This window comes from Bos mutus, chromosome 13 (assembly GCF_027580195.1).
Source record: "Bos mutus isolate GX-2022 chromosome 13, NWIPB_WYAK_1.1, whole genome shotgun sequence".
Lineage (NCBI taxonomy): Eukaryota > Metazoa > Chordata > Mammalia > Artiodactyla > Bovidae > Bos > Bos mutus.
This window is the reverse complement of record NC_091629.1, coordinates 28970195-28992966: the sequence shown is the minus strand read 5'-3', so window position 1 is coordinate 28992966 and position 22772 is coordinate 28970195. Positions and strand designations below refer to the sequence as shown.

General features: G+C 42.1%; 1 long non-coding RNA gene across 1 annotated transcript in view; it reads left to right on the top strand.

The window, feature by feature from the left end:
• Positions 1 to 4762, top strand: part of LOC138990411 (uncharacterized) — a 39867-nt gene extending 35105 nt beyond the window's left edge. The window contains exon 3 of the long non-coding RNA XR_011466501.1: positions 1072 to 4762. This is a non-coding gene — a long non-coding RNA (uncharacterized lncRNA). The remainder of the gene's footprint in view (positions 1 to 1071) is intronic.
• The last annotated feature ends 18010 nt before the right edge of the window (positions 4763 to 22772 follow it).

The following is a 22772-nucleotide window of genomic DNA, read 5'->3' as shown; positions in this document are numbered from 1 at the left end:
TTAACCATTGCTGATTTCAGATGCTACTCATAAGAAAGAATTCCTGTGGTGGAATCAGGAATAAAGATGATGGAAATTTTCCCATTAACTGAAATGTGGAATCAACATCAACTTTCCTTTTTATTTTCTACCAGACATGTTTTGATGGTGACATTACAGCTGTTACTCTGGACATCTGGGGGACATCTGTGTGGAAAGTGTGGGGTACCCCCTCCATGTTGATGGACAGTCTAGATTCACTGGGCTGGGGGATTTCCAGCCAAGTTGGGTGGACTTGAACTGACTCAGAGGCCACTGCCATCTTGGGAAAGCAGGAGATCTCCTTCTCCTTGACTGGCAGTCTTTAGCTCTTTTATCTGTTTTACAATCAGGCTGCCTTTACAAACACATTCCTCCAAGCCTCTTTGGAGCATATTTATTTTTTAAAGTCCGAGAACCCTGTTGGGAGAAAAACATTAGATCAACACAATCCGCTGAATATCACCCAAAGTCGTAGCTCATTTCTTAGACTAGATTTTACAAGGACTTTTTTTTTTTTAAAGTATAAACTAATAAAGTATAAATTAAAGTATAATTGACTTGCAATGTTTCAGGTGCACTGCAAACTAATTCAGTTATACATCTGTCTATCTAGTCATCAGCTACTTTTCCCCATCCTTTTTCATTACAGCTTGTTACAAGATACTGAATCTAGTTCTCTGCCCTATACAGGAGGTCCTCATTGTTCACCTGTTCTGTATGTACTAGGGTGTGTCTGTCAATCCCATGTGGCCTTTGCAGCGGTGGAAACAGGCTCCTCTAACTAGGATTTCATTATTTTCACTCATTTACATTGTAATAACATGTAACTTGCCCTCTGTTGCCTCTCTCCCTACTTGGCGTTCCTTCTTCTGAATTCTCTTGTAACTCTAACAGCTGTGCCATTATTTTTGTCGTTGGGAAATCACGAATTATGAAACATTAAACTGAGTGCATTTAAAAATAACCTAGGCTTCCCTGCTGTTTGGGTAAGGCCACTGGCTTGTTTGGGGTTGCTGATGGGAATAAATGGCCATGTGTGATTACTTCTAGAGCCAGCTTGTTTGCCCGGAGGAAAGAATTCACTGAACAGCCACAGACGACATTCCAGAACATCAGCCAACCACTTCCCAACAGGGTACCATTGGGTCATCACAAGGCCTGCCACCAGCCCTGGCAGCGGGACTCCACATACCTTCCCATGGCAGAGGTCAGGTTGCAGGAGGTCAACATGGGCTCTCATGGCAAGAGCTTATCTTAGTGCTTCTTCGCTCTGGTTTCTTGATAAAAGGCCATTGGAATTTTTAAGTCTCTGGAAATCCATGGGACTCTACTTTTTTTTTAGAAGGTATTTTCTATGCTTTGCAATGACTTCTTCGGGTGAACTTCGGTCTAAATATTACATTGCAGGATGCTGTGTGTGTTTTGGGGGTGGGGGGGAAGCGTGTAATTTCACATACTTCAGGGCCCAGAAGAGATTTGTCACTTTGCATGTCTTCCTTCCTTGTTGACAAATCACGGTGCTCTTACTACTTATCTGGAATCTGAGACTCTGCTGTGGCAGTGCGTTGATCCCCAGAACAGTTAGTGCACCAGGTGGACGCTAAGCCTCCTCATCTCCCCACCCCTCATCTGTTTCACAAACTGGACAACTCTGTCTTGATCTGCTTTCCTATAAGAGCTCGTTGGAGCACAAATAGATAAATTATTTAGAAGGGACCATCAAAGCCGAGTCCAGGAAGAGGTTGGTGCCTCCTGGCATGGTCACTGAGCTGAGAAGCTGGGTTGGGGCTCAGGTGATATGCATGAGGTGCTGGTCCAGGTGGGTCCTCCTCAGGGTTCTCTTGACTGAGAGCATTGTCCTGGAGCCCAGATACCGAGGTGCCTGTGTTTGGGGGTGGGGAGTCCCTTGGACATCAAGAAGATCAAATCAGTCTATCCTAAAGGAAATCAGCCCTGAATATTCATTGAAAGGACTGATGCTGAAGCTGAAACTCCAATACTTTGGCCACCTGATGAGAAGAGCTGACTCATTGGAAAAGACCCTGATGCTGAGAAAGACTGAAGGCAGGAGAAGGGGATGACAGAGGATGAGATGGTTGGATGGCATCACCGATTGGATGGACATGAGTTTGAGCAAGCTCTGGGAGTTGGTGATAGACAGGGAAGCCTGGCATGCTGCCATTCATGGGGTTGCAAAGAGTTGACACGACTGAGTGACTGAACAACGACCTCTATGCAGGTGGCGAAGTTTAAATGAGGTGACCAGAGAGGTTTTCTCATGTGATAGGGTTAGAGTCCTCAGGGTAAGAGAGCAGAGAACTTCGTTTCCCACCTCCCATTCTGTCTGTCTGTCTCTCTCCCTCTGTCTCTCTCCTCTCTGTGAATGAGGACACAGTGAGGAGGCAGCCATCTGCAAGACCAGAAGAGATGGCTCACCGGCACTTGGCCGGGCCTCCAGCCTCCAAAACTGTGAGAGACAAAGTCCTGTTGTTTATGCCGCCTGGAGTGTAGGACTCAGCTAAGCCAGCTGAGCTGACGGGGACAAAGCCCATTCGCCCACCTGGACACGGAGGGCCTCTCCCTCTGAGGGGCCAGCCCTGCTCTCCCTACCTGCCCTCTGCTGGGTGGTACTCTGGGCCTTCTACAGCATTCCTGCCTTCCACCTGGATTAGAAGCTCCAGTAACAGGCCGTATCATGATTTGTACCCCTTAGGTACTAGCCAAGTACATTTCTCACACTATAAAGTGTAATATTTGCTGATTGATTAACTAGTCTGAGAGATGAAGAGCTAAATTGGACCTGATATGTTGCAATAGTTTGTTTTTACTTTGGCTTCAGAATTGGCAAAGAAACATGGGGATAATTATGCACAAAATTTCTGTCTATTTGGCGATATGAATGTGCAGTTTATTTTTCTCCTGGAATGATCCAGAGAGGGTTACCTCAGCCCTGCCCTTTAGCCTGCATGTGGACATAGAACGGGGCCCAGGACACCAGAGTCTATGAAAAGCTCGCTTAATTTTCTTTGAACAAAGGCCATTTTATCAATCATATTACAATCCCATTAAATTATCTGATACTAGATCTCTCTCCTTTATGATTATTCAATCTCTGTTTTGTAGAAAAGGGGGAAAATCCCTTGAACCAGAAATGATTCCTTTCTACTTTGTGTTCCTTTTTTCGCTCTGGGTGAAATAAACTAAACCCTTTACTCTGGGCCACTTGATTTAATGTGGTGCAGAATTTTCAGTTAATGACGATACCTTGGACTTGATCAGAAAGTCAAGCCACAAGAACTGAAGCTCCAAGGGATTAATACTTTTTAATTCTTTGTACAGAAAGACTGTGTGTCAAAAAATAATCCCAAAGGATTTTTCATTCACTTTTCTAACCTAAAACGACCCTGTCCTTAATTTAAAGTGCTAGATGTGTGTCACGGAATCATGAGTTACCTTTTCTATTTATGTGTAAAAATCAGCTTTAGTTCAGAAGATATTTGGGGGACATTTGCTTAATCAACACTCATGTTCAGAAATGTTTTATCTGTGATGTTATCAGTATCTATACTTTGCAAATATATTTAAAAAAACTACTCTGCCGCCTTTACTTTAAATTATGACATCTGAGTGAAAAGGCCACATCACAAGTTGGTGGCTGTGTGACTTGCCTGAGCCCCACCTGACCGATGCTGTCAGCTGCATCTCCGCAAAGCACAGCTAGGAGAAGCAAAGACATAATCAACTCAGTGGTTTTGGCCACAGTCTCCTCCTCCACAACACAGGGCAAAACAAACCATAGAGACAGTTGAAGTTTTGCTCAGACTGTTGGACTGATTATTTAGATAATTGCTTTAAAAACTTCTGCCATGTCAGCTTCAGGCATCCTAGAACCATGAGAATAACCCTAGAGGGCAGGGAGGAGGGGTCAGAAATGAGAGGAGGAAGCTGATCCTTGAAGATATTAACTGCGAAGCTTCATTAGCTGTGAACTCTCCTCCTCGGTACTTATTTTTATGTGAGTTAAATATAGCCTCAATCGTAAATGCCTCTATTAATTGCACTCTCTGTAACTTGCAACTGAATGATATTCCAAATGCATCAAAACACAGAGTCATTTCAGAAGTAAACACTCAAGGAATCAATGTAGAAACCTTGATTGGAGGAAGCGTCACAGAAAATGTATCTTTTGGTCAAGGTCTTGAGTAGAGGGAAATATTTAATAATAAAAAATTATCAGTTGACATTTGTTGAGAGCTCCTTGTGTTCCGGGGGTGACAGTTTCAAAATTCATCAGTACAATAACCTTATGAGCCAATTCTATCCTATCCTCAGTTACTTGTGTGGACCCAGGATGAGAAAGGAATTGAGAAATTCCCTGATCTGTGGAATATCGCCTCTCTGGTTGGCAGTAGATGGAGAGTTGATGCCAGAGTTGCCTTATTCCAGAGCAAACACTTTTCTTCTTTGGACAGAGGCTGGCAGGCAAATTAACTGAATTTATACCCCAAGAAAACTCATTCTGAGGTTGATGGGACAGTTAATTGTTATGGTAGTCACAAGCCTACCATGACCTATGTTCTAAAAGGTCCTAAGTAAATGCATTAATGGAAAACTCTTTTAATGATTAAAAGACATAAATGACTGATCTAAAGCAAAAGAATAAAACCACTTAACACGAATTTAGGGCTCCTATGTGCCGGACACTTTGCTTATGTATCTGGTATTCAGTTGACTTCTTCTAACAGCCAAGCGAGAGGATGTTCTTTTACTTTCCCCACTTCACTGATGATACAACCAGATACAGGGAAGTTATATCAACCTCCAGTCACAGAACTGAAAGAAGTTGTGGGTCAGGGATGGAATCTAGGATGTCCAGTAGTATTCTGTCCCCTGAGCTCAGGTTCAGTTCAGTTCAGTCACTCAGTTGTGTCTGACTCTTTTGTAACCCCATGGACTGCAGCACACCAAGCTTCCCTGTCCATCACCAACTCCAGAGCTTACTCAAACTCATGTCCATCGAGTTGGTGATGCTATCCAATCATCTCATCCTCTGTCATGCCCTTCTGCCTTAGATCTTTCCCAGCATCAGGGTCTTTTCCAATGAGTCAGTTCTTTGCATCAGGTGGCCAAACTATTGGAGTTTCAGCTTCAGCATCAGTCCTTCCAATGAATATTGAGGACTGATTTCCTTTAGGATGGACTGATTTGATCTCCTTGCAGTCCAAGGGACTCTCAAGAGTCTTCTCCAACACCACAGTTCAAAAGCATCAATTCTTTGGCACTCAGCTTTCTTTATAGTCCAATTCTCACATCCATACATGACTACTGGAAAAACCGTAGCCTTGACTAGATGGACCTTTGTTGGCAAAGTAATGTCTCTGCTTTTTAATATGCTATCTAGGTTGGTCATACCTTTGCTTCCAAGGAGCAAGCATCTTTTAATTTCATGGCTGCAGTCACCATCTGCAGTCACCATCTGCAGTGATTTTGAAGCCCCCCAAAATAGTCTGTCACTGTTTCCATTGTTTCTCCATCTATTCGCCATGAAGTAATGGGACCGGATGCCATGATCTTAGTTTTCTTTCTGAATGTTGAGTTTTAAGCCAACTTTTTCACTCGCCTCTTTTACTTTCATCAAGAGGCTCTTTAGTTCTTCTTCACTTTCTGCCATAAGGGTGGTGTCATCTGCATATCTGAGGGTATTGATATTTCTCCTGGCAATCTTGATTCCAGCTTGTGCTTCATCCAGCCCAGCGTTTCTCATGATGTAATCTGCATAGAAGTCAAATAAGCAGGGTGACAATATACAGCCTTGACGTACTCTTTTTCCTATTTGGAACCAGTCCATTGTTCCATGTCCAATTCTAACTGTTGCTTCCTGACATGCATACAGATTTCTCAGGAGGCAGGTCAGGTGGTCTGGTATTCCCATCTCTTTCAGAATTTTCAACAGTTTATTGTGATCTGCACAAAGACTTTGGCATAATCAATAAAGCAGAAGTAGATGTTTTTTCTGGAACTCTCTCCCTTATTAGATGATCCAACGGGTGTTGGCAATTTGATCTCTGGTTCATCTGCCTTTTATAAATTCAGCTTGAACATCTGGAATTTCACAGTTCATGTACAAGTGAAGCTTGGCTTGGAGAATTTTGAGCATTACTTTGCTAGCCTGTGAGATGAGGGCAATTGTGTTGTAGTTTGAGCATTCTTTGGCATTGCCTTTCTTTGGGATTGGAATGAAAACTGACCTTTTCCAGTCCTGTGGCCACTGCTGAGTTTTCCAAATTTGCTGGCATATTGAGTGCAGCACTTTCACAGCATCATCTTTTAGGATTTGAAATAGCTCCACTGGAATTCTATCACCTCCACTAGCTTTGTTCGTAGTGATGCTTCCTACGGCTCACTTGACTTCACATTCCAGGGTATCTGACTCTAGGTGAGTGATCACACCATCGTGATTATCTGGGTCATGAAGATCTTTTTTGTACAGTTCTTCCGTGTATTCTTGCCACCTCTTCTTAATATCTTCTGCTTCTGTTAGGTCCATGCCATTTCTGTCCTTTATTGTGCCCATCTTTGCATAAAACGTTCGCTTGGTTTCTCTAATTTTCTTGAAGAGATCTCTAGTCTTTCCCATTCTATTGTTTTCCTCTTTTTCTTTGCATTGATCCCTGAGGAAGGCTTTCTTATCTCTCCTTGCTATTCTTTGGAACTCCACATTCAAATGGGTGTATCTTTCCTTTTCTCCTTTGCCTTTCACTTCTCTTCTTTTCACAGCTGTTTGTAAGGCCTCCTCAGACAACCATTTTTCCTTTTTGCATTTCTTTTTCTTGGGAATGGTCTTGATCTCTGCCTCCTGTCCAATGTCACAAACTTCCGTCCATAGTTCTTCAGGCAGTCTGTCTATCAGATCTAATCCCTTGAATCTATTTGTCACTTCTATTATATGATCATTCCCTAAAAGAATCCTTTTTTATTTTGGGGGTTTCATTGAACACAGAGAAGAAAAAGGTGATTATATCACTAAAGGAACTACCTATTTGTCATCTTGCACACAAATGAGAGCAAAGTTCCACAGGTTAATTCATGAGGGTATTTGCCCAAGTTTTCCACTGTCATAAGCCATGGGGAAGGAAACAATTGAGTTTAAAATTCTATTTTGATATGAACAGGGTGATGAGCAGTTTTGAACTTTACTCTGAGCAAATAAAAGCCAAAGAGTATTTTCTTTTTTACTTTTATTTGAGCAATCAAAACAGTCATCCAAAAAAACCAGCAATTCAGTGGATAATACAAATGCCAGCTACAATTAATTGAATTAATGGAGTGATAGATTTGCCAAAGGCTAAATTTCTAAGTCTTATGACATCTTTTGCCTGAATCTTCAGACTTGTTAAGAAAATTCCAGAAAATTTGCATCCTGGGCCAGGGATGTCTCGCCTGCTCAAAACAGTTTGGAACTCTCTTGTGGGTGTTTTAGAGCCCTCCCAACCTTCAGGACTTGGGAATTAATGACCTTTGTTTGAAGCCCAGCCTTTGCATGGTTCTTATTAGTGGCTGGTGATTCACTGGGGGAATGTTGACTTCTAGCAAAAACAAACAAACAGAATTCGAAGTGTGACTCTGAAGTCATTTTGTGTCTGAAATTCAATCCCAAAATCTTTCCAAAAGAGAAATTTCCTAATTCCTTTTCATTCTATCTTTTGAATTTGAAACTATGTGACTCAATGAAAAAATGAAGGTAAAAATGAAGGAAGTGCATTGGGGATTTGTATAGGTGGATTTCACACACACACACGCACAGAGGACTTCATGTTTGAGCCAGAGGAAACACTTTCTCTGGCTTGTTTCTGCTTGTGAATGCAGAAAGTCATGCTCACTTCACTTTATTTTCCTTTTGCATCCCTCTGGTACTCACCCACACCCGTAGCTCCCACTTCTGTGGGCTGACAGAGCTGTGATCCTCAGCTGTCAGCATCTGTCTGAGCGGGAGCACTGCCTCTGCCTGAGCGGGAGCACTACCTCTGCCTGAGTGGGAGCAGTACATCTGTCTGAGCAGAAGCACTGTGTATCCCAGATGTAACATGGCTGCAGCCTTCCCTGTGCACAAGTGTTCACCTCGGCTCTCCCTGCCCACCTGGCTGTGTCTGTCCTAGGCCTACTCTGCCCCCAGGCTTCCAGGTGAGGATTTCTGGTTTCTTCTTGCCCTTGACCCACATCTCGCTGACCCCTGTGGACAACTGGAGCCTGCCTTCTTGCAGATAGGAAAGGGCCTGCTCTCATGTTCCTGAGACTGTGAGCAGAGCCCTGGGTGATGACTCGGCACTTCTGCTGCTTGTTTGGAAGGTCAGGGCATGGCCATCGGGTAACCCTCACTTTAGGACTGAGCATCCCCTCCAGCCTATTTTTTGCAATGTTCACAGATGCTGCGTCCATCCTCATTAATGTCGTTGGACAGTGGTCATTTCAACCTCAATCGACTCTTTGATTTTTTTCACTTTTTGGGAAATACACTATTAATACAATTTGTCAGTATTCTCTGAGGAGCACTTATTATGCTGCAATTTTAGTATGTTTTACCAATTTAGTTCTCATAATGGGCTGCAAGTGCCTTGATTTTAAAATCTTTTTTCCCAGGCCTTTTGAGAGCTGGCTATAACCTGAGATTATTTCCCTAATGGACTGTTACTATAATGTACTTCTTAAAAGCCAAATGGTACTTCTCACTTCATTTTGCATATCCAGTGACATTTTTAGCTTGGTATTAATAATCCAACATTTTTGAAAATCCATTATAAATCTCCTTAAACCCAGGTGAACTCATTAACTCTTAGATAAAATAAATTGGATTAAAAAAAAAGACTTAATTTTATCTGCCTCTCATGATGACTTTGAGTAGGAAAAAGAAGTAGAAGTGAATTCTCCTGACTTCAGATCTGGTGTTGGTTTTGCTAGAATGACCAATTAAGATAGGCTGTGAGATTTAAAAATGAAAACAGAGAAAGAAACATCTGTCTTCTCTTTGAGTCAAACAGATGAATGTGAAAGCAAAGGTCATGATTTCTGCTTTTGTCATCCTGAGTGAGGTAGGATGAGGGGAAACAAGAAAATGCTTGATTAAGTCCCCAAACTTACAAACCAAATATGTAGACAAGCTAGAATTTTCAACAACTAGAGCCTTATAAAAACAAGTTTTCTATCTTGCTTTTCAGCCTAAAATCTCAGCATTTTGATCATGCTGAGGACTCTGTGAGTGTGAGTTCAGTCATTTGCAGGCTTCACTTAGATGTAATGGGCTGTGCCGTGCTTAGTCGCTCAGTCTTGTCTGACTGTTGGTGACTCCATGGACTGTAGCCCATCAGGCTCCTCCATGTGTGGGTTGAACTGTGTCAAATTCCTGTGTTAAATCCTAACCCCACTATCTAAGAATGTGACCTGATTTGGAGATAGGGTCTCATGGGGTTGTGGGAGGAGGTTAAGTTAATGAGGTCATGGGGAGGGTCCTAATCCAAGACCAGTGTCCTTCTAAAGAGAGAAGATTAGGACAAGGACGTACACGGGGGGAGAAGGCCATGTGACAGCACAGTCAGAGACTGGAGGATGCGTCTACAGGCCGAGGGACAGCAGAGGTTGCCCCGACAGCACCTGCACCAGGAGGGAGACCTGGAATAGACTCTCCTGTGGAATCTTCAGAAGGAATCACCTGCTGACACCTGGATCCAGGGCTGCTCCAGAGCCATGAGACACTAGAGGTCAGTTGCTGATGCCACACGATGTGTGCTTCTTTGTTATGGTAGCCCCAGCAGACAAATACGCTGGACACCCAGAGAGTCAAAAGCCATGTCCGACATAATCCACACCCATCAGTACCCATCAGATACTGACAGTGAACTTAGTGAGCGATCCCCCTGAAACACTGAGCAACCACAGGTGCATCCTAGGGGGAAGGCCCTAGAGTGATTCAAACTGTAAATGCTATCAGGAATCAGAGGACCGAGAGAAACAGACTGAAACCTCCAAAAAGCCCCACTGCTTAGAGTGAAAGAAAGAGGAAGGGTGCCAATGAATCTAGAGGAAGAACCCAAAGCCGGTAGCTTGGGGGATGGATGCTGGGAACAAAAGTCAAGGGACTTCCCTGGTGATCCAATGGTTAAGACTTCACCTTTCAATGCAGGAGGTGTGGGATCCATGCCTGGCTGGGAAGCTAAGATTCCACATGCCTTGTGGCCAAAAAACCATAACAGAAGCAATATTGTAACAAATTCAATAAAGACTTTAAAAATGGTCTGCATCAAAAAAAAAAAAAAAAAATCTTAAGAAAAGAAAGACCAAAAGCCAAGACCCCATCTCTTTTCTGACTAATCATGTCCTGTGTTCTCACTGGCTATCCAAGGAGACACAGCCTGGTGGAAATGACCCCCTGGTAAGTGAGAGTCTTAGGTGGTGTCAGGGAGGAGAAGGTCATCACCAGGCTCAAAATTTTCAGGAGGGTGTGTGTTTCTTTACGTACCATTTCAAGCAACAACAGAAAACCAAAACTGCAAAATGTAATTTTGCTACTTCCATAGCAATCTATAATTGCTGTTAAAAGTCAACACACAGGACATGCCTATGGCAAGGTCTTTATTGCCTAGGAATGACTTAATCATTTAGAATCATTGAAGAAAAATTGGATTTTATACTTAAAGACGGAAACCTTTCTTGCCATTTGTAAAGCTTATGAAACTCAACTTCATTTTCAACGTACAATCACTAGTGAAAGTGAAAAGAAACTTTATTTAATAATTGACTTGGGTTGTCTTTAAATATAGCTTTGGCCTGTTTTGTGAGTTTTTTCTTGAATTTTCTATTAGTAGGCATAACTGCATGCTCATATTTGCTATGACATATCATAACTGTACCTTCTTTTCAACAGCTCATGAAAACTCTACTTTTATGGTGCAGAATAAAATCCCATCATAATTTTACTTTCCTCTGAGGAAATTCCTGAAATATAAGTTTAAATATTAGAGACAGTGAGACAGGGGCAATTGCTTAAAACCACAATGGAAATTTGACTCATTCTGAAACTTCAAAATTGCAATGCGCTACTAAAAATAATTAGTCATCCCTACTGCCAGGCAAGATTTCTTCTTGGATATTCTATACTTGTGAAATGCACTGTAACTCACCCTTCTTCCAACCCTTGGTTTGCTGCAAGCTATTGATCCCTGTGTTGACATTAACCACCTCCCAGTGCTTTCTTACACATCTCTCCCTGCACCAATCAGAACAGAGGAGGTTTATCTAGGCCATGTGTGCTTATTAAGGATATCACTCATTGAATTAAAAATTAAAAGTGAGTAATTATATGATGTGATTGCAGTAATTAAAGTACAAAAGGAAAGGTTGATGTCACATTTAAAAATGAGCCTTGGAGTAATTGGATAGAGAACTGATAAAAGAACGGTCTGCTTACTTTGTGTGTAGAACTCTTCAAATTAATAAAACCCAATGTACAGCTGTCTGTCTGAGACATCTTGTACTGTCTAGAAGGCCAACAACAAATTATTATTGTTTTCCCCCAATACGTAGGTCACCATTTTGGTAATACACACTCAACCTCTCAAAACTTGTCTGCAGCTCAGTAGAAATACAGGTTCGATACAAATGAAGGACAGACACCATTTCTCATGGGGCATACTGTGCTACTGCTCACCATTTGTCTCAGGAAAAAGTGACACTTTTTTCAGCTTCATTGAAATATAACTGACAGATAAAAATTGTATGTATTTAAGGCACATGGCATGATGGTATGATTTATGTACAAGTTGTGAAATAATTATATTTATTTTATCCTTAAAAAATAAGTAACCCATATGCATAAAGTGGAGAAGGAAATGGCAACCTACTCCATTGTTCTTGCCTGGAGAATCCCAGGGATGGGAGAGCCTGGTGGGCTTCTGTCTATGGGGTCGCACAGAGTCGGACACGACTGAAGCGACTTAGCAGCAGCATGCATAAAGGAATATTGGAAAATATAGTATTGTATTACTGTAATATTATTGTAATAATATTATAATATTTCCAATTGTAATATTGGAAAATACAATATTAGAAAATATAGAACAGCAGGCCAGAAAAAACAATCAAATATACCTACTGCCCTTTTTTTCTGGGAAGAGGTTGTCAATATGCTGTGTACATATACACTATTATATGTGACTTCTTTACTTATCATATATCCAAGGCCTTTTGTGTGTTTTGGAAGAACCTTGAAAAATATTGAGTGAGTGTGCAACACTCTATTAAGTGGTTATACCAGCACTTAACTAACAACTGCATTTTTATATTGCCTTTTCCAGTTCTTTAAACCATAAAGAACAAAGCAGGGGTAACACTGCTATATCATCCTTCCCCCCTCACCCCACAAATCCAAAGGTTGAAGTCCTAACCAATATTGTGTCTGTATTTGGAGTAAGGAAGTAATTTAGATCAAAAGTGACAGAATTCCAAATTTAAAAAATCATTATTCTAGAGTTATAAAAAAAATGCCAGGATATACAGGAGTGCTTGAACATGAACTTAAATTCTCATAAGACTTGGGGAACAACAGTTTAGGAGTAAACACAGCTCTTAGATCCAAAGGGATGCCTCTGTCTGTTTTTGTCTCCCTTTCATGGTGGTGGCAAACCCATGAGATAATGAAATCTCAGGACACCCTGTGAGTCTTGGGTTTTGCTCGGTAAAAACAGACCGTGCACCTTTCACCTGCTTTTAATGGCTAAGCTTCAGCTTCCTTCCGTTCTTGAAGTTGCTTCCCTTGTTTCATGGTCTTTGAGTTACCATCATTATCTTTGCAGTGAGATCAGGTCAGCCTCTCACCTTGGTAACTGGGCAGACTCATGGAATCACTCCAGGAAGTTGGCACCGTTCTGTCTTTTGCTGTTTTAGGACATTATATTGTTTTACATTTGATTGCTTCTATAATGGTATATACACTCATTCCACAGTATGTGGGTATTTCCTGGTCACCTGGCTGTCTAGCTGATATCCGGGGAACTGAAAAGGTGAGTAAGACATAATCATTTCCTTCTAGTGGGACATGATATAGGCGGGGAATGAGCTGCAAGTCAACCAAGAACAATGTGCATTCAATGTATGGTTTCAAACATTCGTATGTTTAGAAAAAAGGAATTTTCTTTTACTAGCCCAACTGAAAATTGTATTTGGTAAATACTATGTGCAAGTCTTTAAGAAAATTATTTTAGAATCTCCAAGTGTAATAAATTAAATATGCTTTCTGTGATTTCCTTTCTTTTTAACATTTTTATGAAAAGTAACTTGGTCTATAAAATGCTATCAAAGTGAAGTTGAATCAAAAACAGTTTTTAGTGAATTTTCTTATAAACTATAAATAGGTTACAGAAAACAAAATTGAAAACATAAAGTTACGATTTTGTCAGTTAATATGACAGAAACTAACGGATCGAGGGGGTCAAATGAAGCTTTTGAAAACTTAGCTTAAAAGTCCTACCAGAAGACAAAAATAGAACTATGATTCTTTTTCAAAGAAATATAATTCCTCCTCCCTCCACCTCCTCATTCTCTTTTCTTTTTAGAATTCTTATGTTAAGTTTACATAGTTCTCTTTTCAGTGTCGTTATTTACAACACTGTCACTGTTTCCATAGTTATGCAGAACGACTGTTTCCATAGCAACACTCTAGGTTTCCTAAACAAATAGTATCACAGTGTTAATCTTGTTTCACTGTTATTGTGCTATGTTATTAGATACAAAATTCAAAAAATAATTTAAGGAGGATTTGAAGCTAGGTGGGTTGGTTTTATTGTTTAGTGCTTTTGATATTAAATTTCAATTTCATATTAAAATACACATCTGTTTGAAAAATAGTGGGAATTTTGCATAGCAAACATGATACCAATTTTATTCACCAGTTATAAAACACTATAATTTAATAAGAGAGTGTTTCAATATGTGAACAATATACAGGGAGTTTACCCATCTTCAGATTAAAATGACTGTTTTTCAGTTGGCCTGGATAATTCAGCTTCCCTAAATCTCTAAAGTCATTTATAAGTCACCCACAGCAATATTTCCCTCTGCCACTTTTGCAGTTTAAGTAATTTCTACCCATTTTTGCCTTTTTATTTTACAGCCCCACAGGAAAGACTATGAAACAGACTTCAAGGGAAATTTATGGCTTCCGTTTTCTTTGATTGAAACCAAAGAGAAAAGTTAGTAGGTTTTGGATCTTCACTTTTAAACTTGCTTCTCTAAGAAGCAAGTCATTTGGACTCTTTCAGAAATGGAACTGTGGCCACCGCCAGCTCCCAGCTTATCCAGTTTGCTTGAGTTGAGTGAATTGTCTGCCTCCTCAGGGAGGGCCTCAGGGCACTTGGAGGGGAAGGTGGCCTACCTGCAGGGTGGAGGAAAGGGGAAGATTGCTCTTATTTACCCAAAGTCGGGCAGCTGTATTAACAGTCCCGTAGAACTGCCATGTCCTGTTAGATGTTTGTAAAAGGCTGCTGGGCTGTGCACACCTGCATCTTAGTGTTCTGAGCTCTGCCTTATTTAACACGGTGTTTCAGAAGTCTGCTCTTCACTCTCCTTTTGAATATGTCTTCCTTGAAGAACACATTTAAATGAGTTCCCATCTCAATCTAAAAAGAGTTTTTAAATTGGGGTAGAGTTGCTTTACAGTATTGTGTTAGTTTCTGCTGTACAAGAAAGGGAATCAGCTCTAAGTATACCTATACCACTCCCTCCAGAACCTCCCTTCCACTCCCAGCCCAGCCCACCCCTCCAGGTCATCACAGAGCCCCGAGCTGGGCTCCCTGAAACAGCAGCTTCCCACTAGCTGTCTGTTGTACACGTGGTAGGGTACCTACGTCTAAATGTAAGTCCAGATACTGTAAAACCTTTAGAGGAAAACAGAGGAAGAACGGTCTTTGACATGAATCACAGCAAGATCTTTTTTTATCCTCCTCCTAGAATAATGAAAATAAAAACAAAAATAAACAAATGAGACCTAATTAAGCCATCTCAATTTTAGCAGGAAGGGCCCTGAGATTGGGGGTATAATCTAGTCATTTGCAAAGTTGAGTTGGTTTGCTCCCTTGTGTGGAAAGGAGTCCATAATGACAGAGAAGTATTAGTCGATTCAGTCCTGTCCGACTCTCTATGACCCCATGGACTGTAGCCCGCCAGATTTCTCTGTCCCTGGGGTTCTCCAGACAAGAATACTGGAGTGGGTTGCCATTGCCTTCTCGAGGGGATCTTCCCAACCCAGGGAGCGAACACAGGTCTCTGGCATTGCAGGCAGATTCTTTACCATCTGAGCCACCTGGAAAGCCCCTAATAATGACAGAAGCTGATGTCAAACTCAGGACACTGCACCCTGGGTGGAGAGCTGGGGGCGGCCAGACTCCGAGCCAGCCCAACTCAGCTCCGACATCCAAGCTGTGGGATTTGAAGCCTGTGATTTCAACTCCTCTGAGCCTCTGTTTCCTCATCTATAAAATCAGGAAAATGATACCCAGTGTGCAGCATTGTTGGGAGGTTGGAGATACAAATAAGCAAGATGGTGACTAAGCTAAGAGATGGTCATTGTGATTTACTGACATTTCCTCCTTTTTTTTTTTTTTTGATAATTTGGAGTTTGGGGTCAGAAAGAGCCCGATTCCCCTATAGTGCTGCAAGGAGAGATGTGTCTGTGGACATTCTGCCCTGATCAAGCTTCTTCAGGTTTCACTGGGCTGGCTCCTACCCACTTGCAGCAGGCAGCTTTAACTCTTTGGTCCAGGGGAGGTTGGCGTTCAGACTTCCCAAAGATGTCTCGTCATGTGGATTCCTTCCACAGGCAGCAGCCTTGTGATGTGGAAAGCCCCTGAGAAGAGGTCCTTTCCTCCTCACCACCCTTGAAGTGTAGTTTCACCAGTGTTTCTCAGCCTCTCATGTACAAACAAGTACCCAGGATCTTGCTGAGACGTACATTTGGGTTCACAGGTCTGCGTGGGGACTGCATTTCTGTGTGGCTGACAAATTCTTGGGTAATGCCAAAGGCACTGGTCCAGGGACCACATTTTAATGAGAAAGAACTACAGTCCCCAAATCAGAGTTTTTCTCAGGTTTATTAAGACCCCAATTAGGGGCCAGTTCCTGTAACAGTGGGTGCCCAAACTACCTTGGTGTATTTGGGGTTCTTGTTCTAGTACAAGATCCAGACCACCCGGTTTCGTTGAACTTGGCCTCTTTGTGGGTTTGATCCTTGGGTCAGGAAGATCCCTTGGAGGAATGCATGGTGACCCACTCCAATATTCTTGCCTGGAGAATCCCATGGACAGAGGAGCCTGGCAGGCTACAGTCTGTAGAGTCACAAAGAGTCTGACATAACGGAAGTGACGGAGCACACACATAGCACATGACTTGTTCGTGAGATGGAGAGACTGGGCTGGCTGAAATCTCTTGGGTCCATCTCAAAGACCCAATGTGGTACTCCTCCTCCTTCTGGATGCAGGGCAAATCCGGATAGATGCAGAAGTGCATCCATTCAAATCAGCTGATTTGACTCGCCTATGATTGAGGGCAGGAGGAAAAGGGGGAGACAGAGGATGAGATGGTAGATTGGCATCACTGACTCAATGAACATGAGTTTGAGCAAGCTCCGGGAGATAGTGAAGGACAGGGAAGCCTGGTGTGCTGCAGTCCATGGGTTCGCAAAGAGTCGGACACGATTTAGTGACTGAACAGCAATGAGTCCAAGGATCAAAATGATTCAGTTGTATTAGGAAAAATGTGTAACAGAATTTGAATTGATCATCAGAATAGTTTAATATGCCAACTAGAAGTTCAGTGACTCATCTACAAACAAGTAGAGATTCTGGCTGTATATCATAATTATCAAAAAATACAATATACTGAATGTTTTGGAATTCTCTAAGAAAGTATGTTTTCATTTCCTTTTGTTATGTAGACAGCATAACAAATCCAGTTAGGTTTTCTCAGATAAAATTGTGCTTGGTTTTCTGTTCTCTTATACTTCTGAAACTTGTTGGTGTTTTAATTGTTATATCTTAATAGCAGTGTTTCTTTCATGGAAACCTTTGAATGGCAACTTGCTCTTTTCTGAGATATTTTAAAAGGAAATTGTATTTGAATGGTCTAAAAAAGAATCCAGGGCTTTCTAGGGGATTTTGTCACTTGGGTTTTCTTTACTTATGATCTCATTGTTGAGGATTGTATAAGCTTCCAAGAATCAAAGGGATAGCAGTTTCTAATAAGTCCATGCAAACACAGGATTATTTTAATTTTTATTTGTATTAAATACATTCACTCTACTGTCACCAACCTCATAGTGAATCATGACGAGTCTACTTGCCCTCCTCAAAAATACAATAGAATTATAACAAAATCAGTTTTCTTTGGAAAATGAGGTAGCCAGTTTTCCAATAGTGCTTGCTTGCCATGGAAAATTTCTCGACTGTCAATGATAAACTAGAATGTAAAAAATGTGCGTGACAATGGTGTCATCCTCGCATGATGAGGGGCACGTGAGCTCACAACAGTTAAGGTCTTAGAGTAGCATGTGGCACATGACACTGTTCAATAAGTATTACGTAGTGATATTACTCCTGACTCTGATCTCAGTGGATCTAACAAACAACACTGAAGTAGCATAAGCTCTCCCCAGCTTCTTATGTGTTGTTATATGTATATATAGATATGCCCTTTTGTAAGTGATGGTTTCAAATGCTGTAGAAAAATCTGACAGTCCAGTAGAAGGAAATAATGCAAATATTCTCTGAAAGTCTATTATGACTATAATTTGAATGTTCAATTCAAACAGATAACCATTCTCATGATTCTCTATTAATAGAATGTTGTTATAGATGATCATGATTCAGAAAGAAACTGTTTTCCAAATAAAAAAATGTGGGAAAAAAAAAAAAAAAACCCGAGCCTATGAAACAGAGGTGCAAGCAAATGTATTTATTTCTATGAGAAATGCATGTATGTTTTTCTACTGGCTGTATTAATTAAAATTAAACACTCATCTTGTCCTATTGCATCTCTGGTTGTGCTATAAAGCACTAACACTGAACTGGGTGTTTGCACAGAACAAAGAAAAAGGGAAACTTAGCAAATAGTTGGTTTAGTGAAGTCAATCCACCATTCCAAATCACCAGGGCCACACATTCAGTCGGATGGATAGTTCTCACTTGCTGAGACCGTGAAGCTGTTCTTCTATGTCTGTTTTGTGCAAACATGAAGGGGGATGCACAAGCAAAGTCTCCATGATTTTGTGGGGCTTTTCTGCAGTTTATTTATGCAAGGTGAAGCTCAGAAGATTTTGCCTGTACATGAACACTTCAAGATGGTTATCAGGTTTGCCAAAGATGCCCCAAAGCCGTGGCAGAATAACCTGGGGATGATTCACCTACAACAGACAGGAGTAGCATCCGAGGAACATGATTAAGTCCCAGGACTCAATGGTTGGATACCTTGGGTTCAGACTCCAGCTCAACCCTTGCTGAACTACTTTGAGAGACTCGCTCACCTCCCTGTGCCTCATATGACGTGGTCATCTTGGCAACAGGGATCTCGGTACCTGATGGCAAAGGCCATTGTGGGAAGGAGCAAGATCACGTACACAGGGTGACTAGAGCACTGCCTTCTGCCCAATGACCAAGAAGCGCTAGTGGTGATTAGAAAGTGAATAATGTTTCCTGTAACTGCCATGGAGACCATTAGTCATAGAATGGGCTTTTATGAGTTGCTTCCCATTTGGCTAAAGCTGATTATAAACTTCTTACACTTTGATTCTGTAATCTTGGCAAACATGAAGCTGCTCTGAAGCTTCTAAGTCAGGTTAAGATCTCAGATTCTAGAGGGAGCTTAGTAATGGGTCAGGTACTAGCAGAAAGGGCTGGGAAGATCAGAACTTTTAGACAATTCCAGATGTTTTGGGTATGAAATAATTCTTAAACTCTGGGTTTAACTTTGTCAACATAACCTCAGTAGTAACCATGTGACCAACTGTTTTCATCAGCTCTGGCTGTCATAACAGAATACCCGCAGAATAGGTGGCTTAAACAACAAGTTTATTTCCTTATAGTTCTGGAGGCTGCAAGTCCAAGGTGAAGGTGCTGGCAGATTCAGTATCTGGTGAGGACCCCCTTCCTGCCTTGTGGATGACTCTCTTCTCGCTGCGTACTGAAGTGACCTTTGATTTAGGATTGTCTTGCAAAGAAATCGCTGATATTTCTTAATAAAAATTGCTGAAATTTTGAAATGTGGTTCTAATAGGTATGCAAATCAGATAAAGATCAGAGGCTATTCTAATTCAGGGAAATTCCAGATGCAGGCACACGTCAGAGATATTTTGGGCTCAGTGCCAGACCGCTGAAATAAAGCGAATATCACCATAAAGCAAGCCACAAAGTTTTCTGGTTTCCAAGTGCATGTAAAACTCATGGTTTTACTATACTATCATTGATTAAGTGTGCAACAGCATTATGTCTGAAAAAACAATGTATGTACCTTAAAAGTACTCCTGCTAAAGATGCCAAAACAATTGCAATAGTAACATCAAAGGTCACCGATCACAAATCACCATAGCAAATATAATAATTATGGAAAACATGGCAATAGTGCGAGAATTACCAAAATGTGACCCAGAGACAGGAAGTAAGCAACCACTGTTGGAAAAAATGGCACCAATAGACTTGCTCCACACAGGGTTGTTGCATACCTCCAGTTTGCAAAATACTTGGGTCTACAAAGCACAGTAAAGGAAGTGCACTAAACAAGGTGTGGCTGGCCTGGATAGGACGCACTGGGAGGGGTTGGGGTGCTGTTTCTGACCATTGATGAAGTCGTTTCCAAGGCTGCTTGGAGCAGAAGCTGTGGGATCACATGGCATTGGTGATGGGAGTGACTGAGAGTTTATGACCATGACAAAGGTAAGCTGCCCAGCTTTAGGGAGGAGACAGATAAGCGAGTAACAGGAACACACATCTGGTGCAGTACAATCTCTGCCTCTGAGGTAACACTAGTTCTGACTTAAAGGATAGGATGCAGGAGAAGCCAAAGAGGAAGGAGAGGAGGCTGAAGTTCTGGGAAAACTGTTCAAAGATGGCAAAGGGAGATCTCTGTGTAGGAAAGCACAGAGTGACATTGAGGGGAGAGACTGAGGAATGATGCTTAAAGATGTAGATACAGATCGACGAAGTTACAGGAGTGAGTGAGTGAGTAAAAAAAAGAAATCACAAGGAAACCCCAGTTCTCGGCGGTTATAGTCTTCACCACAACAGGTCACATGTGAGCTAGGTTTTCACGCTAAAAACCTTGAGTGCCCTGGACTTAGAAACATGGTAATTTTATATGGAGGACCACAAAAATCTTAAAAATAAGTATTTCTTACCCTCTAGCTCTCTTTCAAGTTCACATGGTCCAACGTACCAAGTCATTTTTATTAAAGAGTATTTGTAGTCGAACGTTCTGGATCATACAGAGTCTTTTATTTCTAGATTATGCAACTGCTTTAGGTTTTCAAGGGTCAGGAAATACTTCCTCCCACCCACGCAGACTCAGCGCACACTGGCCCTGTGACTCTGAAGGACGCACCCTTGCTCCCAGGCTGGGCCCTGCTGCCCTCAGCAGTGGTGCGTTTCATTCTCCGGAAGATCTCTGAGGACTTGCAGTGGGGTCAAGTGCAGCTCAGGGTCAGTCCTTACTCCTGACTGTTCCCATCCTCGCCCGCCTCTATCCTGTCTTAGAGTGTGAACGTTGACACCGTGGTCCCTCGCTCTCTGCCTCCTGTCCTGGGTCTCATCTCGTCCTCGCTGCCTGAGTCAGGGCGCTCAGGCACTCATGTCCTGTGTTTCCTACAAGCCTGACTCCTTCTGGGGCAGCAACCTCCTGTTTGGGATGGTCACCCCCCCACCCCGCCCCCTAAGAGCAGGGCCTTTCTTCCCTACCCAGGCTGACACTGAACTTGACTTGTTTAGCATGAAGCTTCCTTGGTGAAGAGGAAGTGTGAGCTCGGCTTTGTTGCAGGAGAGAAGAGACGGTGACCTGGTGGGAGACTGTGCTTCTGGATCACCTGGATGGCCCGCCCACCGCCCAAGCAATGGTCCTATTGGTAGCTTGTGTTAGAGATGGATGCTTAACTGTTTTCCTTCCTTTAAACATCAACTCTTTGAGAAGCCTTCTTCAGTTCAGTTCAGTCACTCAGTCGTGTCCAACTCTCTGTGACCCCATGGACTGCAGCACGCCAGGCCTTCCTGTCCATCGCCAACTCTTGGAGTTTACTTAAACTCGCATCCATTGAGTCGGTCACGCCATCCAACCATCTCATCCTCTATTGTCCCCTTCTCCTCCTGCCTTCAATCTTTCCCAGCATCAGGGTCTTTTCAAATGAGTCAGTCTTCTTAGGCATTCTCTTTTTTTCTTGAAATACTTGCTGATTGTTTTCTTTCATATTTATCTCACATAATTCAGTGTTGATATTTTTCTTAAAATGATAGTTCCTCTCACTTTGCAGAAGTTTCCAGGAGCTCAGATTCCTTTCTCTTACTGATCAGGCAGGTGACCCTTTAAGCTGCCTCTCCTCTGGAGATAGAGGGTCACGTTCTGAACTGCTTTGAAAGCAAGAAACTTCCAGAGACCTAGAAAAAGGATTTGACCTCAGGGTCTAAATGGTTAATGGGAGTTCTTTGCAGATGAGGTAATGTTTTGGTTAAGGTGAAAGGAATTGGGCTCTATTATCCTAACCAACTTGCTATGGAGGTTTTAACCAAACCAAAGTTCATGTCAGCTAAAGAGGAACCCTGGTGACAGGCAGAGATACTGACCTGGCCTTCAAAGAGGCATTTTCTGACTTTCCTGGGGATTTCTCCCCTCCCCAGGATTCACAAGGACTTTCCCTCGTCTCTCTAGCTTTCGCTGTGGGTTTTCCTACCACTAATTGTGCTCGCAGGAGGGTAATGATTTCTGAAGTCCTTTCTTTCAAACCCCTGCTTTCAGATCAGCATCTGGGAGCACCGATAAACAAGTCAGTCATTACTGACGTCACAGGGAACTCCAAGCCACGGGTGAACTGGGCAGAGCTTGAAACCCAAGACAGAGACAGTGATTAAAACTGTAAGCAGGGCTAGCTCCTGCTAATGATAACTCCAGCAGCAAACGAGGAGTAAGAAGAGATGATGAAAGTTCCTCTTTGAGCCACATAGCTAGGGGAATAAAAGGACTTGTTTTCTACCAGTTAATGAACAATGATCCCTGCAGGGGTGGGAGGTACAGGCCCCACTCTGCTTATCAGTAAATTCCATGAAGCCTTACCTCATGCCGGGGGTGTCCTGTTCTGTCCTGGTTCAGCCAGACAGACTGTGAAACACTTTTTTTGTTTTGATTAATCAAAACTTTTAAATTTTTTGTTGGAGAATGGTTGATTTACTAAAACACCTTCTGTTGCAGGCTGAGTAACCCTTCTTACCAGGCAATTATCACATGTTCAAAGGGATTTGCTGGGTTTCTCATATAATTCTATCCATCATCTCAAATTTCTAGACATTTCCTGAGGCTCCTGTGAATTCAAGGCAGGTGGGGAAAGTAGTAGATTAGAAGAAATCCACTCTTCTCTCCAAGGAGAATTCTCTGGCAACATTGAGCCTCGCATGCCAGTGTCTGGGGTCAGTGATGACCACGGCAGTTCAGCATTGAGAGGGATGAACCTCAGAGCCCGAGGT